Source organism: Balaenoptera borealis (genome assembly GCF_965194805.1).
Source record: "Balaenoptera borealis genome assembly, chromosome: 13".
NCBI classification, from domain to species: Eukaryota; Metazoa; Chordata; class Mammalia; order Artiodactyla; family Balaenopteridae; genus Balaenoptera; species Balaenoptera borealis.
This window is the reverse complement of record NC_138870.1, coordinates 63,569,210-63,589,945: the sequence shown is the minus strand read 5'-3', so window position 1 is coordinate 63,589,945 and position 20,736 is coordinate 63,569,210. Positions and strand designations below refer to the sequence as shown.

General features: G+C 39.1%; 1 long non-coding RNA gene across 1 annotated transcript in view; it reads left to right on the top strand.

Moving 5' to 3' along the window:
• LOC309609800 overlaps positions 1-20,736 on the top strand; it is an 85,710-nt gene that overhangs the window by 19,844 nt on the left and 45,130 nt on the right. The window contains exon 2 of the long non-coding RNA XR_014233585.1: positions 14,646-14,715. This is a non-coding gene — a long non-coding RNA (uncharacterized lncRNA). The remainder of the gene's footprint in view (positions 1-14,645; positions 14,716-20,736) is intronic.

Below are 20,736 nucleotides of genomic sequence, written 5' to 3'. Positions count from 1 at the left end.
TATTGATATTAGTGATATCTTAGTTGGGCTAATTTCCGCAAGGTTGATAAGCAAACTCTGCCTCCTATAAAAATACAATTTACAAGTTACTAGAACACACTGAATTTTCTACAAACTGCAACAAATATGTTATAACTGATGTATAATCTCAAAGTTACATATCAATAGTCCTTAGAACCGTTAAATCAAATCATGTAATCTAATAGAACAGTGCTTTGCTCTTTTGGGGACACATATTTAAATAGAACCTAAAATCTTGATGACAAGACATAGAATAGATATGGATATAACTTAAATTTTATGGTAATTAATATATAAATATTCACTAAACATCCTCATTTTTTTTAAACAAAAAGGAATGGCTAACCCAGGCCTTTGCATTCTCAAGGCCCCTGTGACAACTTCTCATTAAGTTCTTTTGAGCGGTATGGACTCTATGTTAACTATAATTTTAAATTTTGGAATTAAAAATTTTCCAGAATCTGCTTCAACATAATTAGTGGCTGGAGTGTATCACTTTGTAAATAGCAGATTCTCCTGCTGAACAGCTCGGCTTCCTTCCTGCTTTTGCTGATATTGGGGCCACCTGATCGCTCTTTAAATTCTTCTGTGTGATCTTAGTTCTACCCTGTGGAATAGAGCAGAATAACATGAGGCCTTCTCCTACATGACAAGCATTCAGTTGCTTGAGGGTGGCACCCATACAAGCTCTGCATCTTCTCTTTTCTTGGCTAATAACCCCGTGTTCTCTCCTATGACCATCTTTCCAGACCCTTCTTCATCCTGTTGTCCTCAGAATCGTTTTCAGAATGTCTTTCTTAAAATGTTGCCCAGAATGATTATAATGTTCTAGCTGTTGGGAGAAATGCCTTGATTTTCAGACAGTAAATGTTTACATTGATCTGAGTCTAACCTCTGGGAAGTGAGGGTTTATTTTTTCAATGCTGAAGAAAGTATTTTATGACAATCAATTTGGTGGTGTAAAAACATTCTTCGGCTTGAACATCCCCAAATTTATAGAAACTCTTTAATCCAAAGGAATCTTTGAAGCTTCAGCATTATCTCAGACTTTAGGTAGATTTCATTGGGAGATATTCTGGCTCAAATGAATCACCTAGCTCTTCCTTGATCTAGAGCTTTCTCCTTCAGGTAACCTAGAGTCTCCATTATGACCCATGATACATAGTATACCTGGCTCTGCCAATGACAGACAGGTCAAGATATGCCTGCAGTATTAATTTTGACTATTCCAATGTTGTGCCACTAGCCACATATGTCCATTTAAAATTGAAGTTAAATTATGTAATTAAAAACAAATTAAGTTTAAAATTCTGTTCCTCAGTTGCACTAGTCACACTTAAGTGCTTGACAGTCACATGTGACTGGTGACTACTGTACGGGACAGCACAGCTACAGAGCATTTCTTTCATTGCAGAAAATTCTTTTGGACAGTGCTACCCTTGAACTTCACTCATGCCACTTAGATAAAAACATGGAATATGTGAGAATTTTTTAATATATAAATGGAAAATAATATGATAAAATGGATCTGGACATAGACATTTCTAACATTAACTATTTTGTTATATAATATCTAGTCCAGTGTTTTACCAGAGATGCCTAGTAATTAAGAATTTAGGCTTTGGAGACAAGCCGTCTGAGTTCAGGTCCTGCCTTCACCATTTTCTAGCTGTGTGATCTTGGGCGAGTTATTGAACTAAGGCCCTAGTTTCCTTAACTGTAAAACAGACTGAATGAGTTTCTTAATGTGATTGTTAAGGTCAAAGGAGATAAGGCTTGTAAAAATACTTGTATATTTTTATAGCACAGTGTCTAACACTTATAAGCTATCAACATAAACATAAGGCATCATTGCTATTATTATTTATAGAAATGTAATTTTTAGCCCAAAGTACTAATCACAGAATGTGTGCATAAACAAGATGTAGCACTTTATTAAATGAATTGGATTTGATAGGAAGCAAGCGGAAAGCAAATTCATTCTTTCCCATTCCTGTCCCTTTAATCCCATTCTGCTGAATTGTTCTTCCCTTCCCTTGGGTGAAACTGAGGCTGACTCCATAGCTTTTCATGTGATATAAGTATCATTCCCCGGGAATTAAACAGTCTAGTTCAGTTCAATACATAAGCTTTAATTTCTCGTCTCATTCAGCTCATCTCAGTCCTGGCTAAAACTCTGAAATGGAAAGGTGGGTTGGGGTGGTCTCTTTCCCCCTTCTTCCCAGTTCTGGTACTCCTTCCTCATTTACTAGGCTGCTTCAGGATTCTCTGGAATTGGGGAGGGGGAGGATGGGTGGGAAAAATATACACACTGGAAAGGTCTTCCCTAGCTCTCTCGGCTCTCCACTATCTCTGCTGTGGCAGACATGCCAATACCGGCTCATGGTGAGGTTTTATGAGTAATTAGGAGTGCCCCACTGCTGTGGCTTGTCTATCTGCAGGTCCCTGACACAGTGGTGTCTCCAACGGTCAGTCATTTACAGTTTCCTCCCCAGCCTCTGACTCCCAGAGGCTCCTCAGATTCTCCCTGGGGGTGTCACGGCGTCCTTGCAGGTGAGCTTTATATTCAGGGTTCATACAAAGATGATTAAAGCTCAGCTCTCTTCGACAGAATCCATATTTGGTCTTCAGAATACATACACTTTTGTCCCACCATTGAGGAGAGAATAGTTAACTCCATTATAGTCTTCTTTTCTCACGCTGCTCTCAGGGGAATCAAGAGTTCATGTTTAAATTTTTTCCGGCGCGAGTCAGATACAACAGCCCATGTCACCTAACTTTCAGGAGACGCCGGGATAGCTCTCCTGGTGTGACTCTGAAGCCTCCTCATTTAGTTTGGTTGGTGGGGGGTAGAAGCACTTCCTTCCTCTACACCTTTGTGTGTTGGGCGAGAGGGATGCATAACCTGCTGACAAGCCCTCTTGAGGAAATCTTCACCACCCACATTCTTTAAGTAGAGGTGGTGAGCCACACTCCACCATCATGTGTGTCGGGAGCTCACACACCAAGCTTTACAGTGTCTTAGCCTTGAGTTAATGATCTCCGCTCAACTGGTTTTGGCCTAATTATACTCAGCATTTGGGCTGCCACTCAAATTCTAGGACAATAGGAAAATTGATTTAACATTCTGTTCTGATTGTGCTCATGGAGGTTGTAAGATGGATACTTAGGCAAAGTAGAAAGCAGTCGGTTTTCAGGGATTCAGAAGTCATCACTTAGTGCTCAGGATATAGCTGCTGACTAGTACTTCAGTGTATTTAGACAAGGTACCAGGGCAAAAAGGATTTCAAGAGGGTCATACACATTGCATGGTGATCAATGGAAGGCTACAGGGTTTCTTGGTAAAGACCTTTTCTTCTTTATAACTTTTTTTCTTTACTGTGGCAATCTGTCTTTTAAAGAAGCTGCCCCTGAACTCTGGCTTTTCATTGTTAGATTGGTCTGGGCATTCATCTCTGTTTCACTGATCACACTGGGTGGTAGAAGAAATGTTGATCTAGTGACAAAGAAAAATGACCTGTTCTAGTCCTTGGCCATAACATAGCTTCTGAATGTAGTAGTTCTGTTAGGCTTGACTCCTCCCCTGTCTATGACAGGGATGCCATGCTCCACTGTCCTTTATTAACCATTTTCTTATTTCCCAGAGATACAGCCTGGGAGTTAGGTGACCCTCCCAATTAATGATCATTCTGGTCACACATAAAAAGAACATAAAAATGGTGACATAATATATCATATAATGTATAAGATAATATTTATAATATATAAATAATATTTAAAGTACAAAGTGACAGTATTAGTAATGATAGTCATATTAAGCCAGAGATATTTTAATATATACAGAATGAGTAAGCAATAATAGTAAATCTCCACTGATTTGGATAAAATGAATATAGTAACCAAATTAGTAAAACCAGTGATACCTTCTACTTACAGTATAGTTATATTACTTTTATGTAAATTATTCTATGGTATTTAGAAACAGTTTGCTCTTTTAAATAGGTAACCATTTGCTTTGCGACATTCTACATTTTTGGGTAAAATGCCAGCATTTTTTCATAAGAAAAAAGATACATTTCAACCTAATTTTCAAATTGTTTTGTTAAATCTGTGAAGATTTTCTGTACTTGATACTCATCATGGGGTTAAAAAATGCATTTAGGGACTTCCCTGGTGGCGCAGCGGTTCAGAATCCGCCTGCCAATGCAGGGGACACTGGTTTGAGCCCTGGCCCGGGAAGATCCCACATGCCGCGGAGCAACTGAGCCCCGTGAGCCACAACTACTGAGCCCCATGCCACAACTATTGAAGTCTGCATGCCTAGAGCCCATGCTCCGCAACAAGAGAAGCCACCACAATGAGAAGCCCGCACACCGCAACAAAGAGTAGCCCCCACTCACCGCAACTAGAGAAAGCCCACGGGCAGCAACGAAGACCCAACACAGCCAAAAATAAATAAATAAATAAATAAATAAATGCATTTAAAATCATCTCATTAACTCTTAAGAAAATGAAATTGGATTTTTATTTATCCATTCTTTTTGGGTGGGTGGGGTGGTTCAGCTAAGTTCCATGACTGTGCACAGTTATGCACAATTATGGAGACTCTCGCCAGGGCTCAGTGATGTTCTCCACAAGCTGTCACTCCCTATGGCTGAACTTCAGCAGGGGGCACTTATGCCCCATGAGATCCTGTGCCAGAGCCCTAGAATTTCATCACTGAAAAGACTTTCAAATCTGGAACTAAATCTATATGAAACCAGATGCAGGCTACTGGAACAATAACTGGTTTTGTGTGTCTTCTCTGTAGGGATTCCTGCTGACTTCATAGGTCGTCACCTTCGGGGGCTTTCCTGACCAAACATATCATTTGTACAGAGTAATGTCAAGGCTTAGAAGCTATGGATATTTGGAAGGAACTAACTGATACCAGACTCTTGACTAACAGTACATAATGGATCATTATGCAGTCTTCAACCCAAGCTAGGGTATGAAAGATAATTTGAGCTTTTAAAATAAAAATTAGCTATACAGGTTTTCTAGAGAGAAAATTTAAGGCTTAATGGCAGAGGTGATTCTGACGTGCAAACCAAGCAGTAAAAGCATAATATTGATCTCAACCTTTTATACCCTTAGGAGAGGACCCTCCATTCTTTTATTGTTTTTGCAAGCCTGTGATTACAAGGCTTTGACATTTGGGTAAAAGTAAATGCTACAGCAGAAATTGTTATGTTAATGATTTTCCAAGATCTAAATATTTAATATTCTGGCTATGTTTTCCATGCTTGAATGAGATTGTGTGAGAATATTACATTACTTTTAAAAAAATCTTCATATAATGGTGTAAAATTCTTTTCTTCTTTTTCTAGGCTGTTAGTTAATTTCTCATATATTTAACAGAGCCTCATTTTAAGAATGGGACTTTCTGTTTCTAAATTTATTTATTTACTTATTTATTTTTGGCTGTGCTGGGTCTTCGTTGCTGCACGTGGGCTTTCTCTAGTTGCGGCGAGTGGGGGCTAAATCTTTGTTGTGGTGCGCGGCTTCTCATTGCGGTGGCTTCTCCTGTTGCAGAGGACGGGCTCTAGGCACGTGGGCTTCAGTAATTGTGGCTCGCAGGCTCTAGAGCCCAAGTTCAATAGTTGTGGCGCACAGGCTTAGTTGCTCCATGGCAAGTGGGATCCTCCCAGACGAGGGATTGAAAGAATGGGACTTTTCAATGCCCATCTTTTATTGCTAAGAGAGGCAGAATTGCGTGGTAATTAAGAATGTAAACTCCAGAGTTCTCCACTTGCCTTTGGATCTTGGCTTTCCCACTTAGTAATGATGTGATCTCATCAATAAAATGAGGAAAATGATAGTATTCACTTTCCAGAATTCATTCATTCTACAAATACTTGCTGAACGTCATCTGTGTGCCAGAAAGTTTGCTAACCACCCAGAATACAAAAGTTAGCAACACCACAGGGTTATTGCCTTTCTGGAATTTACAGTTTCATATAGAAATGTTGTCTCCTGATGATCAGTCCACTTGGTTTTATTCTAAATTTAGTAATGAGTTTAGATTTGCTTAATTGTTTAGACTCTGGTCATCAATAACAGATTAAACTGTTTAGAGTGAATGGTTATGAATACACTAATTTATTTTGCAATAGGTTGGGTGGAATAATATATAAAAACTTAAAACAAACTTTCAACTGTAAAATAAATAAGTCACAGGGACGTAATGTACACATAAGGAATATAGTCAATAATATTGTAGTGTTGTATGGTGACGGATGGTAACTGGACTTATTGTGGTGATTATTTCATAATGTATAAAAATATTGAATCACTGTGTTGTACACCTGAAACTAGTATAACATTGTATGTTAAGTATAACTTTAAAAAAAAGATTACTGGGGCTGCCCTGGTGGTGCAGTGGTTAAGAATCCACCTGCCAATGCAGGGGGCACAGGTTTGAGCCCTGGTCCAGGAAGATCCCACGTGCCACGGAGCAACTGAGCCCCGTGCGCCACAACTACTGAGCCCACGTGCCACAACTACTGAAGCCCGCACGCCTAGAGTCCGTGCTTCACAACAAGAGAAGCCACCACAATGAGAAGCCCGCGCACCGCAATGAAGAGTAGCCCCCACTCGCCGCAACTAGAGAAAGCCCACTTGCGGCAATGAAGAACCAATGCAGCCAAAAATAGATAAATAAAATAAATAAATTTAAAAAAAGATTACTTACACCTACATCTAACACCTACTAGTTGACATCTAGTAGGATGTCAACTAAAGAGTAAATATGGGTGTATAATCTAAAACAGAACAAAACAATAAGAACCCCAATATACTCCTGAACCTTATTACATGTTTTGGTTTGAGCATTACCAGGTTGCAAACTGTCTTTTTGGTGTGTGCACAATAAACTTTTACTAATCACTAAAATAAAACTGAAACCAAACCAACACCACCCCCCCCAGAAAAAAAAACAAGGGAAAAAAAGGATAGAAAGTGAGATTGGAGATAGAAAGTGAGTGTTATGGGTAGAAGAGTAAATAAGATATTAGGAGGAACTCATGTGGATATTATGAGTGAATTTTCATTTTATTATACAGAGAAGTTATGAGGGAAGCATTCGAGAGATATGAGGTCTATATTATCATGGCAAAAATGAAAACAAATATTCTTTTGATCTTGGCAGGCTGAAATTAAAAGAGAATTGCAGTAGTCAAGATCACACAGTGTCTAAAAGTATATCTTTTTATTTTAAGCAGTACATTTGGAAACAAAAAAATAGAAATATATGTGTAAAGAAGGAGATTATAAAAAAGTAAGCTTTTCATGAAATCAGCTGCTTGATAAGTTGGAAAAAATTAAAGAATATTAGTGATTTCTTAAAAATTCATATAATTCTGAGTTATATTACATTTCACATTCAAAAACTTCTTTCTGCTTCTTTCCCAAGCCAGGTCTCCACCAAATAACTTAAATGATATAAAGCTGTTCCCTGAACCATTCAGACATTGCATCATAATTATTAAGTATGTGCAAAATTTAAAATATAGGAGTATAAATCATAATTTTAAAAATCAAATTATACTCCTTAAAGTAACTTATTATTAAAAATAATTCCAATATATTTTAAAGTAATTTTAAGAGAATCAAGGAACTTACTATTTAAACATAAAACACTGCGAATTCTATTAGAGATTCAAAATAATTTTAAGTGAATAAGTTTGTTTTATATACTCAATATTTAGAGGAGTAAACCACTAGTATTCTTTTGAACAGTAACTGGAGAATTGTGAAGGTACTTAATTGCAAATACAGTGTTTGAAGAGCTTTTCTTTTCTAGAAGCACTCTGCTTCTGTTGCTTCTGTGGAACTATTTTGCTGAGGAAAGAGCCCTGCAATTCCAAGCTCCCTCTCCTTCCCTTCTTTTCCCTTCCCCTCCCCCTCCTCCCTTACACAAACAGGCAGCCCTGGCTAATTACACTGCCTCTCAAGAAGGAAAAGGCTACAGCCTCCCAGATATCAATTACAAACCCTGGTTAGGACTCTGGCCTCTGCTGAACCCCATTAATTCTCCAGACTGCTTAAACATCATCAATCAAAAAAAAAAAAAAAATCAGATTGTGACACTGAACAGTAAACTGTTCTTAGCTGGGAAAGTATAGGGATGGTAATATGGTCGTTGGACAGTTGCTGCTGTAGGATTATGTGTGCTACAATGCAAAACTGAGAGGGTCAGAATCACTATTTGTTGGTACTTTGAAAGCCTGGGGAATACTTGGTTATGTGTTGTTTGGGGCATTTAAATATATATTGGCGTATGAATACAGAGGATTGCAAGAAACTTTTACTATTGGGGGGCAAGGTGTTAAGTGTGTGCTATCTTCTAAAATAATATATGAAAGATTATAAAATGAGCCACATCCTGCTGTGTAAGAGGAAAGCTTTTGAAACACTTTGGGGACCTCTATAAAGAATTTTGTAGCTAGCAGAGATGATATAGAGAGAGCCGCCAGTGAAGATTAATTTCAAGATATTCTGGGATGGATTTTCGAAGTGATTGCATGCTGGTGAATGTACAAGTAAAATTTGTCTGTTCAAGCACCATTTCGGCTACCTTCAATTAAATTACAAGCAAAAGCTGTGTATAAAGTAGACATAAATACGTATTTTGCAACCATGTGGCCTGTCTCCAAACCCTGATGAATAAATGAGAATACTTAAGTGACATTGGAGGGAAAAAATAGTTGGAAGAGTTTTTTTCTATACTATAAACAAATAAAGACATTGACCAAAAACATTCACATATAGTAAAAATGCATACAACACTTTATAGATGATGATAATTTCTCAATTTCAATGATACTCAGGTCTTCAAATTGTATCATAAAATGCAGTGAGCCATTCATTTCAGACAGACTCAATGGATAAAGAATCTTCAGTGAGATGGGACATGATAAAATACAAGGAAGTTTTTACTTTTGGCCCAATATTTAAAAGTATTAGCTATGGAATGAGGAAGGTTTCATAAAGGATATTGGAACTGTATTGTTCTTGGCAATGGAGTTTGAACAAATGTTCCAAAGAGATACCAGTTTTTAGCCCTTCACTCAGTGTTCAAGGAACTTCACCATATGGTCCTAGCCTACTTCTCCAGTGCTGTTTACATGCATGTCCCTGTAGCCTAAATGTGTCCTATTCTGTGACCAAGAGGAATTGTTTATTGTCTGTTGTACATACCCCATAATCCTCACCTTGATGTATTTGCTCATACGCAGTCCATTGCCTTTCTCTGCATGCCCAACCTGCTATTTAAGATTCAGCTCAAATGTTCCTCCACCAGGAGTCCTTGATGGATCTCTCCAGCTATTCCTGGTGACTTAGCACTTTCCACATTGTTTTACAGTTATTTGTGAGCACACCTTACCTACCTGCACTAGACTTCTTTAGGGTAAGGTCTCTCTCTGATTCATCTTTCCAGGCTTTACAGGAACTGTAACAGTAATTGCATAAAAAAGACTCCTCATAAGTATGTATTCAGTGAATGCGTAAATTAAAAGATCTGTTACAAATAAGATTTGGGGGAAAATGCAAATGTTTTATTTGTCCTTCATGGAACTAGTTATTTGTTGTACTAGTCTGTTACAAACTAGTAATTTGTATAACAAATTACCCCAAAATTTAGCAGCTTAAAGCAACACACATTTATTATTTCTCAGTTTCTGTGGATAAGGAACTCTGGCATGGCATAGCGGGGCTCTCTGAGTGAGGAAATTAAAGTGTCACTGAGGACTGAGACCTCATCTGAAGGCTTGACTGGGGAATGCTGTTGGACTGAGACCCTCAGATCCTTGCTGTCTGTTGGCTGGACGCTCCTGCAGTTTCCTGCCACATTGGCTCCTCCAGCATGAAAGCATTTTTTATGGAAGCATATAAGCTGAGAAGTCAAGAGAGAGAATCTACTAGTAAGGCAGAAGTCACAATCTCATGTAACCTAATTACAAAACTGACACCCACTCGCCTTTGCCATATTCTATTGGCTAGAAGTGAGTCATTGGTCCCATTCACATTCAAGTGGAGAGGATTATACAATGGCATAAATACCAGGAGGTAGGGGTCCCAGGGGTCATCTTAGAAGCTGCCTACCACATTTACTGAAATGTTTACTATGCACTTTAAGAGTTCTTTGCCCTTCCTTATACTATAACTTGCCTTACAGTAAGTAAACTCAGACTTCTGAGTTTACAAAGCTTGTCAATTCTTTGAGGTCCAGATCAAATACTACCTTCTTACTAATGTCTTCTTGGATTCCTCCTTTCGTTATAAACCCATAATAGTTTGTGTCCTTTCTCATGGCTCACATTTAATTCTGAATTCACCAGGATAAATATGGTCAGTCCACCTTTGCCTGCCATAATTATTTTCCTATCGACAAGGGGAAAAGCATAAAACATCAAGATCAGAAGACTTATTTTCTAAAGGCTATGTCTCTTGCAGGCAAATAGTACTATAGCTTGAGTGAAAAGATAATAGATAATGGGAGATAAGTTTCGGAGGGCCTATTAGAGCTGAGTGAATATTGTCATGTGTCTTACAAAATTTAGGATTAAAAGTAATAACCCAGAAGAGACATCTAACACAGTGCTTGGCATACAAAGGGAGTTCCATCAATGGTTGGTGCCTTCCTTTTTACTTTTCTTTTCCCCCCTTCCCAATATTCCCCCTCCCAACACACACACTATTTGAAAATGCTGCTTGATTTATAATATCAGGATTTGTTAAGTCATTTATTGAATCATTCAAGAAGTTTTCAAACAATTATTGAGCATCTCCTAGTACCAGGCAGTACTCTAGACATTAGGGATACATAAGTGAGCAAATGGAAAAAAATATCTTTTCTTGCAGCGGAGCTCGCATTTTAGTAAAGGGAGCCAGACATTAACCAATTGTGGCAGATGGTGACAAGTTCTATAAAGAAAAATAAAGTGAGGAAGGAGATAGAATGATGAGGTGGATACTATTTTATACAGGACGATGCAGTGATATTTAAGTATAAACCCGAAGGAAGTGAGGGAATTAAACCATGTGAATATTTGGTGGAAGAGAGTTCCAGGAGGAGGGAAGAGCAATTACAAAAACCTTACAGTAGGAGCATGATTGCTGCTGGAGGAACAGGAAGGAAGCCAGCAGAGCTAGAATAGAATAAACCAGGGGAAACGATAAGAGATAAGGTTAGATAGGTAGCTTGGGGGTAAAGAGTTAGGTAGTGTAGCAGGTCACATATGATCCTGTACCTCATAGCAAGACTAGGGCTTTTAGCCTCAGTAAGATTGGGAGCCATTGGAGGGTTCTCAGTGGAATATTATGGTCTAACAAATATTTCTAAAGGATCTCTCTAGCTGTCATGTAATGAGTAGAATTTAGGAGGCAGGGATGGAAAGAGAGAGGCCAGTAAGCAAGTAGGCTATTGCAACACCCCAGGGAAAGGTGGTGAAAGTTTGAAGTAGAACCAACAGGATTTTCTGATTGATTTGATATGGGCTATAAGAGAACAGGAGTAGTAAAAGATGACCCTGAGATTTTTGGCCTAGATGACTAGAAGAATGGTGTCACCATTGTCTGAGATGGAGAAGACTTTGGGAGGAACTGGCTCAGCAGCAGGAAGAATCAATAGTTTAGTGTTGGACGTGCTAAGGTTGAGGTGTCTACTGAACATTTAAAATGAGATTTCAAATGGGAGTTTAGCTTCATGGAGTTCAGGAGAGAGGTTGTGTTCTAAAGATGTAGATTTGGGAGTCATCAGCATGTAGATGGTATTTAAGAGGTCAAGCAGGGACTAGATGTGGACAGAGAGAAGAGGTCCTAGGGCTCAGTCCTGGAGCTATGCAGTGCCAAGAAGGCCTCGTGTATCCGGAATGGTGTGTCCCATTTCACTGATTCTTTGGCAGAGCTTCAAGCTTTTGGTTCTCCAGAGGAGAAGGGCTCACTGCCCACTCAGTCTGCTGATGGGACGTCCTTTCTCATGGGAGAGTGGAATCAGAGTATGGCGAGAAAGAGCCGGAGGTAAAACCCTCAGCCGAGGGAACCAGTAAAGGGGAATTATGCTGGGTCGCTGTAAGATTTGTGTAAAGATCAGCTTCAGGGGCTGAAGTGGAAACAAATACCCATCAGCCTTTTAGGGAGAAAGGGCCATCTTCCCAGCTGAACCCCTACACCTACATTTTATTCTGGCAGTATTCCAGAGAACTAAAAGTTGTAGACAATAAAAAGGTTAAACGTTAGTAATAAAACAGAAAAAAAAATAAGGTTGGACAGTTCAGTAAAGACTAAATGATATTGGAAACTAGGTTAAATAATTGACCCCTTTTCTGCAAACCACCTTCCCCCATCCCCGCCCACCAAAGAACATAAGATAAAAGAAAGGGGAAGGCAGCGAGCAAACCATGCGATAAGAACAATTAAGATAAAATAAAATTAAAAACTAAGGGTCAGAGAGAATAAAAGAATAACCCAAACAAGCTAAAGTGATAAAAAAAAAAAGAAAGTAAACAATGATTTCAAAGCCCAAGAGGTTAGCTAAATTCAGCTAACCAGCTGAATTCACTAAGCAGTAGCACAAGTTCCAAAGATCAACCCGATTTCCTTAAGCTACAGCCGAAAAGCCTGTAACACATTTCTTCTTTAATGGCCTGGCCTCGGCAGGCAGCTGCCCACTGGGAAGAAGAGGGACCCTGACTTTTTTCCCCATACCTCTTCTCTCTAATTCCTGGCAAATTTTTTCTTTGATTCTGTAGCTCCTGTCTCCCTGCTCTTCCAAAGGAATATGTATCGAGTAGCCATCTCTCTCTATTGTGACTCTACCCTCTGGCTCTAACTGGTTGAGTAGAAGTAAGCACCTGACCCAAGTTGGATCATTCAGAGTCTCTTTCCTAGAAATCTGGATTTGTGACTGAGACCCACTCAGTTAGGGCTGGCTTCTTTAATAATAATAATAATAATAATAATAATAACAGTAGTAATAAATAATATTGAAGATATATATGCTAGACATTGATCTTTAAATATGGTTTCTTGGTTAAATTTCTTAATAACCTTATGAGGTAAGTGCTATTTTTGAAGAAACTGAGATCAGAGAGGTTGACTTGTCCAATGTCACACAGCCTAAATGGCAGAATTAGGATTTAGACTCACATCTGTCTGACCCTGGAGCTCATGATCTTAGCTTTCATGCAGTATGGTCTCTTTTAAACAGAGAAGATAGCAACTTGGGAACCGTGGGATGGCTGTGTTTTGCCCACGTGAGCAGAGAGCAAAGAATGAACTGATGCTAAAGTGCGTATAGGAGCCAACGTGAGAGAGGGAGTTCCCTGAGCTGCTCTTTTGAGTCTAGGCTCTATTCTATGGCCACGTGTCACAAACCACCCCTGCTTCCCCATGTAAATGTTTCTTTTGGGGGCTTAAGCTATCAGTTGAATTTCTGGAACTTGCAACCAAGAATTCTAACTAATTCTAGTGCCATTCCTTGATGTGGGCAAGGGAGGACCTCAAAGGTCCAAACTTCCCCTGTTTGCCGTGCTTCTCCTGCTTGCTAAGGAGAAGTGGCCTCTCCTTTTTGGCTCTCAGTCCCCTTTCTCTGTCACTCTTTTCCCAAACTGTGGGCCTTTGAGTAAGACGATTAATAGTCGTGTGTGTGTGTGTGTGTGTGTGTGTGTGTGTGTGCGCGCGCACACGCGCACTTGTTCCTAAAGCACTTTACATATTTTGCAAATGATGGATCTTAATAAACTGCTTGTTTAGGTAAATTGATATGATAATGTTTATATATTTCCTTATATAAATATGCTTTCTTCCTAAAGTATGTACTTGGGAATGATTAAAACTGTATCCTCCCAGAATCAAAAGGTCATATATTACATGATTTTATTTATATGAAATATGCAGAACAGGTAAAACTATAGAGACAGAAAACAGACTGGTAGTTCCCAGGGACTGGGGGAAGTGGCTGAATGGTGAATGTACTAAATTCTCTCAATTGTTCACATTGTAATGGTTAATTTTATGTTATGTGAATTTCAACTCTATTGTTTAAAAAATTAACAATAAAAAATCCTAAGTTCTGGAAGGGAAAAAAAAAAAAAGGCTATCTTCCATTTAGATGGTACCTATTTGAGCCTGAAGTCATCATGTTGAGAACTCTTTCTGGGCATGGAGGCAGGGGCTTCCTGACCCCTGTCTTGTTACAATGCTTTCTTCATCTGAAATAAAGGAGTCAGAACTCTCATCAGGAGAGCATGGCACAGCAAGACTTACTTTGTTCCATTCCCACAAGATAATCTATGTGAATTATAACCAAAGACTTGAAGAGAATGGGGCTGGTCTCTAGTCTTTATAAATGTATCTCACATGTTGTCTTGAGAAGTTCTGTGGGGTCTCCACTTTGTCATCTCTGTTGCCTAATAGAGAAGCGCATCTCTTAGTTCACTAAGTGGAAAAGGAGAAGTACATGTTTTTGCCCCTGCTGTAAATAATCTGAGATATAAAATGGGAGGTAGGCAGACCTCAAGGGAGGGTCAGATAGTGTCATCACTGCTTGAAAATGGTAATCTTTCTATTGGTCCTTCTAGGGTAAAGGCAGTCTGAAATCTCTGCCTAGAACTTGAACAACAGTGAAGAAGAGCACCTTTATCATCAAAGGTAAGAAGCCAATGCTGGTGACTACTTAATGTCATCTTTTGTATAAAACAAAGAAATGTTACTAGAAAACCCTACTTCTGGGTGCCTGTCTCTTAGAGTTCAGTTTTGTACCCATTAAATTATAAAAGGAATGATTTACTACTTTTTGACCCTGGCAGGGAAAAAGAACCTTCCTTGATTTTTGTATAAACATACTCCTAAAGTTATTCCTTTGTCAGTGTTCTTGGAAATTCCTTATTTACAGAGTTCAGGTGGCTTCTAATTCTTGGCCAAGTTCATGTTTATCAAAATAGTCAAGATGAATCACAGACTTTCAGAACTAGAAAGGTTGCAACTTCCTCCTTTTTAGAGAATGATACAGAAAATGAGATTCAGAGAGATTGACAGGGTCTTGCTGGGACAGAAGAAATAGTGGCAAGAAACATCCACTACCTGATGCTATGATGTCCCCATTAGATGATGGGGTCCAGCACTTTGGGGTTCTTGAGATTAGATTTTTTTTTTCCTATTTTAATTGGGAGGAAATGAAGATATTTGTGTGACCTAATGTCTTCTTTACTTCTTAAAAAGAAGAACTGTCTTGTATTACCACAGTTCAACAATATATTTAGAGGGTCATAGACCCATGGAACTTTCAAATATTTTCAGAGTTCTCCCTGCCCACCCCTTTCCCTGACACATCACTTCTTGAATGCCATTCCTTCTAAGAGGTTGTCTAGCCTCTGCTTCAACATTTGAAGTGACAGGAAACACTACTTCATGAAGCAACAGATTTCATTTTTGTGTGCCTGTACTTATATGCTCTTGTCTCATAAATACAGAGTTGCGATCACAGTGTATATGCACGTATTTTGTAGTCTCCTTTTTGCAATTGACATACCACAGATATTTTTCATATTGATACAAAGCTCCCATTATGGCAATTATAAATAGCTTCATATACTGTATAATTTCCTTAACCAAAATGTATATAGCCATGCCTTAAATTTTTACTTTTATAAATAGAATTCAATCCTATTTTGGCTTGGACAGTTTGGTTATTAGACCATAAAGAGGTCAAGATTAAATTTTCACTCCTTGGTTCTAATTGTATCTTCTAGAACAGCACTGGAGAAATCTAATCCCTCTTCCATGAGACAGTTCTTTTCAGTGTCTTTTAAAAAACTATCATGTTCCTTTTAAAATTTGTCTTTTCCAAAGTAAACATCCTTAGCAATTTCAGTCGTTCCTCACAAGTTGTGGTTTCCAGACCCTTCACAAGATTGATTGTTCTCCTCTGGATAAGCTCCAATTTGTTCATGCCCTTAGTAAAGCATGGTGCCAGAATTAACTGCCATAATAGCAATAACCATAATAATAATAGCCACCATTTATTAAGTGTGCCCAATGTTCTAGGAACTGGGCTAAAGGCTTAGCTCATTCAATCTTTACAAAACCCTCTAATGTATGTGTTATTATCCTTATTTTTTTAATGAGGAAACCAGTTTTAATATGTTAACTAGCATGTCCAAGGTCACACAGATATGAAGTGCACAGCTAAGATTAAAATATGCTCTGCGTTCTGAACCACTTTATAATGCTCCAGAATTTTCTGGCCTTGTAAAATTTAGGAGCTAGATATTAAACTTTTGTGAGAACATCTTAAGACTTCATTATCTTGTTTGATGATATCATGTTTATGGAAAGTATGGCAGAGCTCAGTTCTTCCAGGATAGGCTTAAAAAGACTAATTCATTCAGTTGTCAAACACTTATTGAGTGCCTACTTCCTGCCAGACCCTATTTTAGAAGGTGGCAATACAGACATAAGTAAGGTAGGCAAGTGTCCTTCTTTCATGGGGCTGACATTCTGTTGGGGAGACAGACATTCTATAAGTAAACAAATAAATAAGCGTGGTAACTTCAGATGGTGATAAGCGATATAAAGAAAATAAGACAAAGTAATGTGCTAGAGAGTAACTGTGTTGGGGCCTGGGGGGAAGACAGGATGAGGTTTGGCGATCAGAGGAGGCCTCTTGGTGTCGTCTGGCCTTAGACCTGAATGATGAGAAGGAACCGGCCATGTGAAGATCTGAGGATCTGGGGGAAGAACATTCAAGGCTCAAGAAATGGCAAGGGCAAAGGTCCTGGGATCAAAATAAGCTTAGTGAATTCCAGAAACATAAAAAGGCCCATGTGGCTAAAAGCAGAGTGAACAATGGAAGAGCAGAGGGGGATAACTTCAGAGTCAGGCAGGGGTAGATCACATAAGGTGCTACAGGCCATGCGAAGGAGTTTGGATTTTTTCTAAGTGTAATGGGAAACCCATGTTGAGTTTTATGTCAAGTGGACTGATCTAATTCATCTTTTAAAAAGATGGCATCTCTACTGTGTAGAGAACGGATTTTAAGGGGCAAAAATGAAAGCAGGAAGATGAGTCAGGAGGCAGGCTCTTACCCTGTCTTGGTAAGAAACCATTGTGGTTCAGATCAGGTGGTAGCTGATCCAACTGTGACTCAAATCACTGGAGAGAAATGGATGAGTTCAGAAAAAAAGGAGGAAGAGTAGACAGAAATTTCTGGCAAACTGAATGTGGTAAGAGTTAGAGAGAAATGGATTTAACTCTTAAATCTGGGGGCTGGTGGGGCTCCGTATTGCCACAATTCCCTCTGGTTCCTTGAAGGGCTATTTTCCATTTTTGGAATCTTATGTCGAAGAGATGTGGGCACATTGGATGGAGTCAGAAGTAAATGAAATGATTAAGCAGATGGAGGAAAATGACTTCTGAGAAATGAAAAGATTGCAGCTCTGCTTGGTGATGACTAAAGAGGACATCAGACTATAACTATTTCATTGGTGGAAGCAGCAGGAAGAGGGGAATAGTTTTTTTTTTTTTTTTTTTCTTCAGAAAGTAGAGAGGAATTGCTTGAAGGGACAGGCAAAGAATAGGGTTCCTGAATCTGCTCTTAACTTTATGACGTTGGTGGCTTATCATGACTTTGTGTCTGAATATTCTCATCTCAAAGGAATGAGCTACGATTGAGGTAGTCTCTCTAGAAAGGCATCAAAATCCACAGAACACATTTCTTCTTCCTTGTATTTATTCACTGATCACTATTTATTAGTTCTCTACTTTGCAAGAAGAGGATTTGGGGCCAAAATATGGGTGTCCATTTTGAATATTCTTATTTTACAATGAAACCTTCTTTTAAATGAGGCAGCTATTATCATGACAGTTCGTCCAAGTAATCGTCTCTCTGCGATCAGAATTAATCATACACTGAAACATATTAACTATCATCATGTGACAGAGTCTTAAAGGAGTCTGGAGAGAAAGGATGATGTTGGTACCATGGATCCCTATTGTCTAAATCATGCTACACTCTAAAGAATGGAGAGGCTAAAGTTTCAAACACTGGCTAGTGATTTCCTTGCATTTGCCACAATGTACATTTATCTGCACATTTGTTAGTGAAATGAGAGAACACGGCTGCTTGATAACAGGGACAACTATCTGATACATTGCATGAATTATCTCCTCATATACAGTATGAAAATTATATCTATCAGGCTGCAAAGTTGGAGAACTTAAGTATATCAGTTACTTCTGGGCTGCATGCAAAAGCTAAAGCCACTGAGGGAAAGGCTTCTTGAAAAACACACCTGTCCTTTTCAGACATTTTTGAAATATATTCTTTTTCTGATGTTTTTGGCCCTCTGCCCTTGCTTCTAAATCATGGTTGGGAGGCCATCCTGTGACCCGAAGTTTAAAGAGGAATCCAAGCGGATGTGCTGTCTTAATGGGCTTTGAATAAGCTCCCAAATGACACTTTTTTTCAGGGTTGCTTATACAAGTTACACCTGCAAAAATGGGACTGAGTCCAGTAAGAAGGACATAACATTTTCCTGAATATGCAAAAAATGAGCGGGGTGTAGTCTGTATTCCTGTAGGCTCTTGGCAGCCTCATGGGTAAATGAGCATTTGTTCCGGGTGTACCATCTTTGAGTTGAAAATGAGTCGCACACTCATGAAAAGAATGGTGCTATCTTCTTTTGTCTAGCTCTGTATGCTTTTGCAGTTACTGAATTTGTCTTAATGGGAATCTTGATTGTTTCTCTTTTGAGACAAGTTATTAGAATTTATTTTTAATCTGGAACAGGATTCATTTAAATATATTGTCCTTGATTCATAACTTGATTCATGGCCAGTATATAAAATTACAGGAATTTTCTATGGGGGAAAAATCTTTCAGGTTCATATAATCATCTAGAAGCATAGGTTGGTTTCCAAGTGTTTCAACTAGTTTGCTTTGAAAATAGTAAGTATAATGTGTTGCTGTCTACTGTGTACCAGCCACTGTGCTATGTTTTTTATAGATTATTTCTAATCCATGCAACATGCCCATATGCAAGTAGCAAGAGCCCCTTCTTATAGCAAAGGAAAACAAAGGTTGGAGAGATGAAGTCACTTGCCAAAAGTCACAGAGCTGGTCGTTGAATGAACTTGCATTTGTACCCATTTCTGTCCAACTTCAGGGTCTATACTACCTCCATATGACACTTTGCCTCTTTGATAAGGTCATTTGATGACAAGTTTGCCCCAAATTCTTACTAGAAAAAGGCAGGTCATGAGGTAAAAGAATTAACAATAGTATCCCCCCATTTTTATATTTTGTTGATTAGAAATCACTTCTGGTCTTTCCCAGATATGCAAAGAGGCTCCTTTGAGTACTGGAATAGCCTCCATGATTGAGGGGACTCTGGCTCTAGTCTTGGTTCATCCAGCTCTGCCTGGCTTTGGCCTTGAAACTCCCAGGCCTCAGATATCTGAGAGTATTCTGGGGTGTACACAGGGATGAATTCTTGCCCCCTTCCAGGTTCTTGGTGAGGGGGAAGAATAGCATACGGATCAGATTCTGATGTAGGCTTGCAGGAGAATTTTCAGACTCCTGGAAGAAGGGGAAGAGACACCAGAGCAGTAAACTTAATAGGAAAAAAAGGAACTTATCACAAGGAAAACATCTGAAAAGTTATCAGCAGAGGCTGTGGTACCTAAAATTACTGCTGGACTGTCTGCAATTGTAAACCGTTATTTCAGGAAAACTTGCTGAACAGCTAGCATGTTAGGGCCAGGAACAAAGAGTTGCACAGTTTGTAGTATTAAGGGCAGTTCAGACACTTTTCCCTTATTTCCTCTTGAAAACTTGGACGGGGCATGCTTCTGAGGAGTTTACCATTTAAGTTCCCGATTTTTGCTGTGTATTCATTTTGCTTTTCCCTTTGCTCCATTAGCTCTATTTCTATGTACTTGCAACAGTGGAGCCACCGGGGGTGTGGGGCAAATGCCCGGTTGTGGAATTGTGGAAGAGTAACATCTCCAGTCTGAGGGTATCACACAGCTCTGATCTTGATTGGTTTCTTATGTACATTGACTTGGATTCTAGACATTTTTTAAACTGATTACAGAATGTCTAGCCCCCCCCAAAAATCACATTTGTTAGTCAAGGCAAATTTTCCAAAGAAGTTTGTTCATGGCTATGTAATAATCTATGCCTGATGTGTGGATTACTTAGCAGTTTGGCTTATTCACATCTATCTCCCCTGTATTTCTTCAAGTGCACATTGGAGAGAACTTCCCATTACCCGTTTTCTATTTTTACAACTTGGCATTCACTTCCTCTAGCTACCATATCTGATTACGGGCAGACTCCAGGCTGACACAGCAAGCTGATGCAACGGGCAGAGCCTCTGCTCACCAGGAAATGAATGAATTCCTTTCCATGACTGTCAGACAGGGGAAAGGGCAGGGTCACGCTCAGCAGGTCCTAGCTCATTCCTCCTCAGCCAGCCGCACCTTCCTTGCAGATGACAAGCCCTATTCTTTTCCTCATTTATCACATCTACTTTTCCTTCAACGGCACTTCTGCTGAAAGACACTTGTGTCATTTTTATCAGCTACTCCAGCCCTCTCTGATTTTTTACTTCTTTGGTTTCTGTGGCATGTTTAGCCAGCTTCCCCTCTCAATGAACACCTACTTTGATC